This window comes from Platalea leucorodia, assembly GCF_965183815.1.
Source record: "Platalea leucorodia genome assembly, chromosome: 5".
Taxonomy (NCBI): Eukaryota; Metazoa; Chordata; class Aves; order Pelecaniformes; family Threskiornithidae; genus Platalea; species Platalea leucorodia.
In genome coordinates, this window is record NC_138827.1 from 9,365,141 (window position 1) to 9,373,129 (window position 7,989).

Below are 7,989 nucleotides of genomic sequence, written 5' to 3' on the forward strand. Positions count from 1 at the left end.
TGGTGGTCGTCTGGGGTGGCATGCTCATTGCTGTTTCTAGAGCATCACAGTTAGGTTTTGGTCCATAGCTAGGGTTTCTAAAAGCAACTGCAATACAAATGAATCATAACATTATTTACATAAGCCACTAAACCCTGTCCTGGTTTCAGCTGAGATAGAGTTAATTTTCTTCTTAGTAGCTGGTGTAGCACTGTAGTTTGGATTTAGGATGAGAATAATGTTGATAACACACTGGTGGTTTAGTTGTTGCTAAGCAGTGCTTACACCAGTCAAGGACTTTTCAGCTTCCCATGCTCTGCCCGGTGCACAAGAAGCTGGGAGGGGGCACAGCCAGGGGGGCTGACCCCGACTGGCCAAACGGCTACTGCGTACCGTATGACGTCGTGTTCAGCTTATGAACTGGGGGGAGTTGGCCAGGGCGCAGCAATCACTGCTCGGGGCATCGGTCAGCGGGTGGTGAGCAACTGTATAATGTATCACTTGCTTTGTATATGATTATTGTATTATTAGTATTTTTATTATTTTTTTATTGTTATTATTATTTTATTAGTACTTTATTTTATTATTAGTACTACTATTACTACTATTCTATTTTATTTTACTTCAATTATTAAACTGTTCTTATCTCAACCCATGAGTTTTCTCACTTTTACCTTTCCAATTCTCTCCCTCATCCCACTGAGGAGGGGCAGGGAGCAAGAGAGCGGCTGCGTGGTGCTTAGTTGCTGGCTAGGGTTAAACCACAACAACCCCCAGGCATCCCCCATGGCATCCTCCTGTCATGGCCATTAAACTAAGACAAAAGCTTCAGGCACCACTGATTAACAGTCCCATCCTCTTCTTTACCTGCTCCACTAACCATGTTTGAGAATATGCAACCAGGTATCAGTCACCTGAATTCTTCATGAATTGCCAAACTCCAGTTTTGGAGGGTGTTTTACAGTAGGCTGTGGAAAACAACTTGGAGAGCTTTAATTAATGTTCAGGATGATAGTTTGAAGGCTACCTACTGGTGACTTGTATGAATCAACCCCATGTCATTGCTTTGGTTGGGAAAATAATTTGGCCTTAATGATATGTTATTCCTAGTGACTACAAAGATAAGTTTATGGGACTTGGTTTGTCCTTTTATTTAGTCAGGGAAAACTCATTGACCTCAGTGTGTATCATCCGATACACCTATTCCTCTCCTTCCCACAAGCTTTAAACACACACTCTGGTTAAAGTGCATAATCGCCGTTCCTCTGCTCTTTGGGGAGGGGAAGGAAGGCAAACGCATTAACCACCCAAAAAGCAAAGTGTCAGAATTTGTTACTACATGATTCTTAGCAAAAGCATTTGTACATAGCACAAGAACAAATCTGCTATTAGTAATGAGTATACATGCAGCTACCTTGTAAATCACAACACTGGGGAGGAAGCAACGAGTGCAGTGCAAAGTTTTCTAAAATGAAACTCTAAATCCACCTCCAGGAGGAATTAAATGAAATAATAAAGGGAATTGTTGCAAGACATTGACAACAGGCTGGTGCTGGGGTTGTTCTTGTACCTTGTTATAATTATTTAATACCAGTACCGTGTTCAATGTCATTATACTGGTATAAAATGCTCAGAGCCACTGGAGCTTGCAAAGGGCCTGGGGTGGCAGGAGCCCAGCGCAGCCCTGCTCCGTGGCACGGCATGCAGCAACTAAGTCAGTCTAAGCATCACCCTTCTGCAGAACAACGAGCCCCTGCCGCTGCATGACTTCCCTGTTATTGCTGTCAGAGGACCTTTCATCTTGTTTTTGCTTACTGCCCAACAGGCAGCTTTGCTCAGTTATTGTTTTTAGCTCTATAGACTCCTACTATGCAGCAGTGTTATATATCCTGCTGATCTCCCTGGGCACCCTGAGCCCTTTGTCCCTTCCCCAGTGCCAGCCCCACCACCAGCTGCCCAGCTGGAAAACCACTAATCAAAGCCCCCAGGAAGGTGAGGTACCTTCTCTTCCCTACCTCCACCACTTTTCTGAATACTTTGAGTTTCTAAAAATTCAACTTTTCCATCACTTGGTTCTATTGCTTTATTTTGTAGTATCAAAATACAGTGGGTAGAGATCGCTGAGCCTTTCACTTCTCAAAACCAAGAGCCTCACGCTGAGTAGTCTGCATGGACATGGTACTCTGATGAGCAAGGCTAAACCCTGCCACATTCATGGCTGTCCACACCTTACAGCTTCTCCACGGCTGAAGTTTGGTCAGGATTAGGCCTTTGGAAATGTGACCAGCTGAATTGAGAGATATGTTAAAGTCATGACATTAGGACACCCTCATTAAGACAAGGTTCCCCCACAACCTTTAGGTGGCTCAGGATGGACGTGGCCAGTCCTTTCAACACCAGGGAGATGCTGGCAATGGAAAAAGATATTTTCATTCAGAATTAAAACGTGTTCTGAATGTTGGGGTTAATATCAGACCCTGTGAACCGCTCATTTCACAGTTTTGAAATTGAGCATCTACATTTTGCAATATGTCAGTTCTAAATTCATCACTGAATATTTATGTTATTTTCACATCTCCTGATAAGCTAATTGTACAGATAGGGGACACAACACAGACTACTGTCAGCAAGTCATAGCATGAAGTCATATTAGATGAAATACAGCTCTTCAGAGGCAAGCTGTCTGATCACAGTGCAGACAGACACTTTCACTGTAATCTTTCACAAAAGATCCTTTAGCTCAGGGGAATCTGCCTATAAATTATTTTTAAAACTGAGATAGAATTTACTTAATTGGTGTGATGGCATGCATATCAAGAAAAACAAAAATGAAAAAACTAAAGTGAAACGTACACTATTTCCTTTTTTTTAGCTGACAGAAGAAGAGGTTACATACTCTTATGCATGTATTTCTGAGCTGGAAATACCTATCCTAAGTCCATTCTTGGACATGACACCTGCCAGTGGGCTGGGAAGCAGCCACTGTCTCTCATGTTTTCTGCAGGTGACACAGAACGAGCTTTCCACTTAAAATTGTAAACAAGATGTATTTTATTATCAAGTTAAAGTTACAGAGTTTGGCCACTTTCGTGTTGAGTTCAATACCTTAGACAACTTGCTGCTAAAGACCATGACAGCAGCAGCAATTTAATCTGAATGGGATTCAGACCATACTTTGGCTTTCAGGTACCACTTTCTGCAGAAAGATTAAGAAAGCAGGACTTCTCATCACGCCAGGATGCAGACCTTCTCTCCGCGGCAGTGTAATTCATAGATGGGCAAAGCAGATTTGGTTCATTTCGCAAGGTGGGCTCAAACCTCTGAAGGGCTCCTGCTATGTTGCATTGGCCGATGGACAAGCAAGGAGCCTGGAGAAGGAAAAAGCTGAAGGTTCGTGGGCAAGGTAGTATTTACACTGATCTTTCTAAAGCACGTATCTTTTTCATATGAGGTGAAAAGGGTTTTTTATATGAGTGTTTCTCCTAGTCAAATTATTCTAGTCACCAATAGTCAGTTTTCTATTTTATGGTTCATTTATAGTGAAATTAATGAACCATTTGCACAGCACTTCCCTGCTTTCATAAGCTTGTACAGTACATTGTCATTAGTGAACTGTCCACTCAGCTTTTCTAAAGCTCAGTCTGAACACCCTTGTAAGCAAAAAAGTGGGGCTGGACATCCTCCAGTATCTTCATGCCTTCTAATAGGCAATGTATTATCAGGTTTTACTGGCTCCGTGTGTACGTTATCAGAAATGGCACCTCGTGCCGTATGGAAATTCACCTTGTGGCTGAAACATGGGCAGCGTGTTTGGTTTGGATGAGCCATCGCTACAGTAATTGGTAAGAAAAAGATATTTAATATATATGAGCTTGTTCTAATGAACCTGTTTGTCAAGGAGTAACTGTTTTATTGGCTCTTGTATCCATTGCCAACCCTTTAATTCATGTTTTTGGATTGTTGTAGACTGCTACTAAGTGTAAAACTTAGTTTTAAAGAATTTTAGTGTTATAATCATGGGAAATATTGCCATGTTATCACACGAGAAAATTTGCATAATGCAGGTGATGATTCTGCTGCGGTCTGCTTTCAGCAGCAGACATTCAGTATCTGTTCATCCTGGACCAAAATTTAGTATTTTCAGTGAACTCAACTGTCTAATACATACTTCTAGTGTTTACAGTAAACACTTAACACAAGAAAATTGCCCCAAAAATGGAGAAGGTCTTTAGACAAATTTCTGAACAGCAAGACTTGCTCCATAACTTTTTCTTTCAGTCATACAAATCTGTGGCTTAAAGGTAAGAAATAGAAGTAAACTTTGTGCCCATATACACTTGGACATTCAGCCCTACCCTGATTTGTCTTCAGATGTCCCAGACTTTCAGCTCACTAAGCTGGGACTTTGTTCCCTTCCATGCATGCATATAAGACTCGGGGTTTTTTGAAGACCTCCCAGCTCAGGAGTTTCACAGCTGCCTAGGAAGTTCAGATGATCACTTTTGATAAGGGCTGACATTAATATGCAATCCCAGAGACCTCTTCAGGTATCTCCACCCTATTCAGAAGATACTTTTTGACCTATTGAAGCATACAGAAGACCAACTAATACCTGCACTCAATTATTCCAGTTGAAGCTTATCAAAATTGATGTCAGGTAAGCTTTCACATATTGTTATTGTTCTCCATAAAGTAACAAGACACCATCAAGACTGCCACACTTGAACTATGACAAAAGATAGCTCACTTAGCACATCCAGTCTCTTGTACCTTTTCGGGTAGACAGCGAGCAGGCATGTTGCTTCAAACAAAGGAAACCCATCAGGTCTAATCTGATCCAACCAGCACATGTTCTTTAGTATGTTCATAGTCACTTTACAGCAGTGAGATATTGCTACAAGATTTCCTCAGGGTGAGGTAGTCTCCTTCCCTTTGCATCCCCTCTACTGTTTAGATACCAGTCATGGCTATTTCCCCAAAAAGGAAACATTCAGCTTACAGGGTAGTAAGAGAACAGTTTTCAATCTCACTTAACCTTTACAGCAGTAACGCTAATTTGCAGTCTGTTCATATTGAATGCTAAAGCCTCTCCGTTTCCTGCTCTGAATTTCATTCTGTGTCAATTAGCGCTATGAAGTCAGTCTAATAATGATGTATGGTTAACACGGGGTTTGCGTCTGAAAGCTAAGAGGAATGCACTGAGGACAGATAATTGCAATGGCGCCATCCGTGAACTATTCAATGCTTTCTTGAAGTTAAAGGGTCCAGAAACATGCTATAAAAATAAGTTTCAATGCGAGTGCTGGTAATGTTTAGGGGAAGTCCCCAGCAACTTTGTTGAAAATAAATAAAAAGATCCAGCAGCTTTAAACTGGTGTATGAAGGTAAAAAGACACAGAACCGTCCAAGCCATTGCCATATCTGCTTTACTGAAGAATGGTGTGCAAGAAAAAAAATCTCAACCAATAATCTCCAAGACTGCTACTGTGCTTATTCACATTAACACGCTGAAAATGGCACACAGACAAGCACAAAGTGACGCCTGCCAATTTCCCTGGCTTTTTCCATATCACAACCATAAGCTCCTGCCAGACAGTGACAAGAAACTCTAACGAGCAAACCTGTCAAACCTGAGATGAATGGATCTTTGGCCACATGAGGTGCTACAAAGGCACTGGGAGGCAGAGCAGCAAGTTACCCCTCCCAGCGCAAGGGATGCCTGGAAACTCTGGATCAGGTTCAGCACAGCTCACTTCAGCCACCAGCAGAGCAAAGCCCATCTGGAGGAGTAACTGTTGTTTCACATCAGCGTGAACAAGACGACAAATGGCTCATTCTGGGTGGGCAACATGCTCTGGGGCCACTACCAATCCACAGCAGTGAGACGACTTGTGGGAACCACCTTTGTCCTGTCCTGGCACCACTACTGCTGGTCAAACACTGCAGCCAGTCCCAAGCTGACCAGCAGAGCATCGGCTGGTCCTGGTGAGTCCTGCTGCCCCTGGGATCGCACCCACTGTTAGGTGACAGCAGGAGCAGGTCAAGAGAATGATTTTCCCTCATATTATGGGATCAGTGGGCTACATAGAAGATGCATAGGAAATGCAAAAGGTCCATCCTTTGCTTTTCGAGCCCTTTACTTTTCAGACTAGAGCTGGATCTGTTCCCAGATGTCCCTCCACAATAACAGGAGCTCCAGTCTCCCCAGAAGGTGGATGATGATGGGTGGGGTTTGCCCACGCTGAGCTCTGTGCTTCCTGTGGCGCTGCCTGGGCTGGCTGGGTTCACACCAGCCTGGAGCGGCCGGCACAGCGCTTGGTGTTGTCTCTGCTCCAGGCACTTACTGACTTTGACAGTACTCGCTAACTGACATATTCATGCATTTGCTGGCACATCAGTCTTGATCATTTTTGGCAATGGCACATTGTATCTTCCAGAAAAGAAAAAAAAAAAAAATCAAATTGTCTCTCTTGCTCTGCCATTTGTACTTGCATTTTGGGTTGTCAAAAAAGAGGTGGAAGTCAGCAATGATGTGATGAGCCTCAAAACTGCAGCTTTAGGCTAGCCTTACGAAACTTGTAAATGTCTGTCTGTAGACGCACATGTCTGTAGATGTAAAAGATTAAGGAAATAAAGGGGAGAAATTAGAAATTAATTAGTTTTGAAGGAAAAAGAGAGGAATGCAGCTGATAGCTACAATGCTGCATATAAAACCCAAATGAATCTCAATGTCAGCCAATGCACTGCCATAACAAGTGAACATGGAGGCAAAGGGTAGCCTTTCTTGCTAAGCTGACAAAAATAAATTAGTCATGTCAGTACTTGCTTAGAATTTACCAACACATCAGTTTTTGAGGAAAGATCTGAAAATAGCCGGCATATTTGTGCAGAGGGAACTAATCACTCTGTTTTCGTTTATGCAGTAACTTAACCCCCTGCTGCACAGTAAATGCCTCCTTCTGGGAGTAAGGCACCATCTCACCTGGAGGGCACGGAGCTGCCCGAGCTGATGAAGGCACCAGAGGAGGCTGGGGGGACACAAATGCTGGAAGTGACCTGGCACTGGACGTGACCCTGTGTGACTGTGCTGAACCACAGAGCCCCCAGCACCTCGCCAGCTCATGGGAACTAGCCGTAAAACTCATCTGCTCCAAGCCTGCTCACACCCAAGCAAAACCAAGGAGTTATTGGTCTTTGCAGGCAAATTTTAGCATTTGCTGCAGATCAAAGACAGAAGAGTTTAGCTTGGGCCACAGGTCTCCTCTGCTACATCAGTACACAAGCACCACCTCTGCTACCCAGGTTTTGGATGTGGGGTACCCCTCTGAGTCACAGAAAACCAGCTCCTTTCTTAGGGCCACAGGGAGACTGACAACTAGAACCAATGGAATATTGCAAAAAAGTATATAACACAAAATAGCTGGGGTAAAACACAGACATTTTCTGTAATTAATTTCTTTCTATTATTTTTGCTCAACTTCCATGTGCAACAAAGCAAGTCTTTAGTAAAGCTGAAAGATTGACTAAAATATCCAGAATGCCCAAGAAAATTTGGAATTTGTATTGTTAAGTATTGATGTTGAAGTTGGTTATACTAATTCAATCAAGAAACCAAAGCATCTTATGCAAATTACAGGTCCAGTTGGAACAGCTTGAACTGCAAATGCCAAGTCACAAGGAACCACGGGTGAGCAACCCCAGCCCAAAAATTATTCACAGGAATTAGCTGAGAAATCATGACAAGAAACAAGCTTGAGAGAACAACGATCTGCCACAGACGATTCATAAACCAAAAAAGGAGGCGATATTCAGTCAGTCAAGTGGTTTGCTACAAATTATTTGCCCAGGGCCAATCTTGCTGCTAAAGCAATCAGTGAAGATGCGCTACCCAGAGCGATTCAGGAGCATAGTTAAGACTAACAAGCTGCTATACACAGCGCTTTAATTAGGCCAAATGAGGAAACGATAATAAACCAGCAGGTCAAAAGAAAAAAAAAAAATCCGCAACCA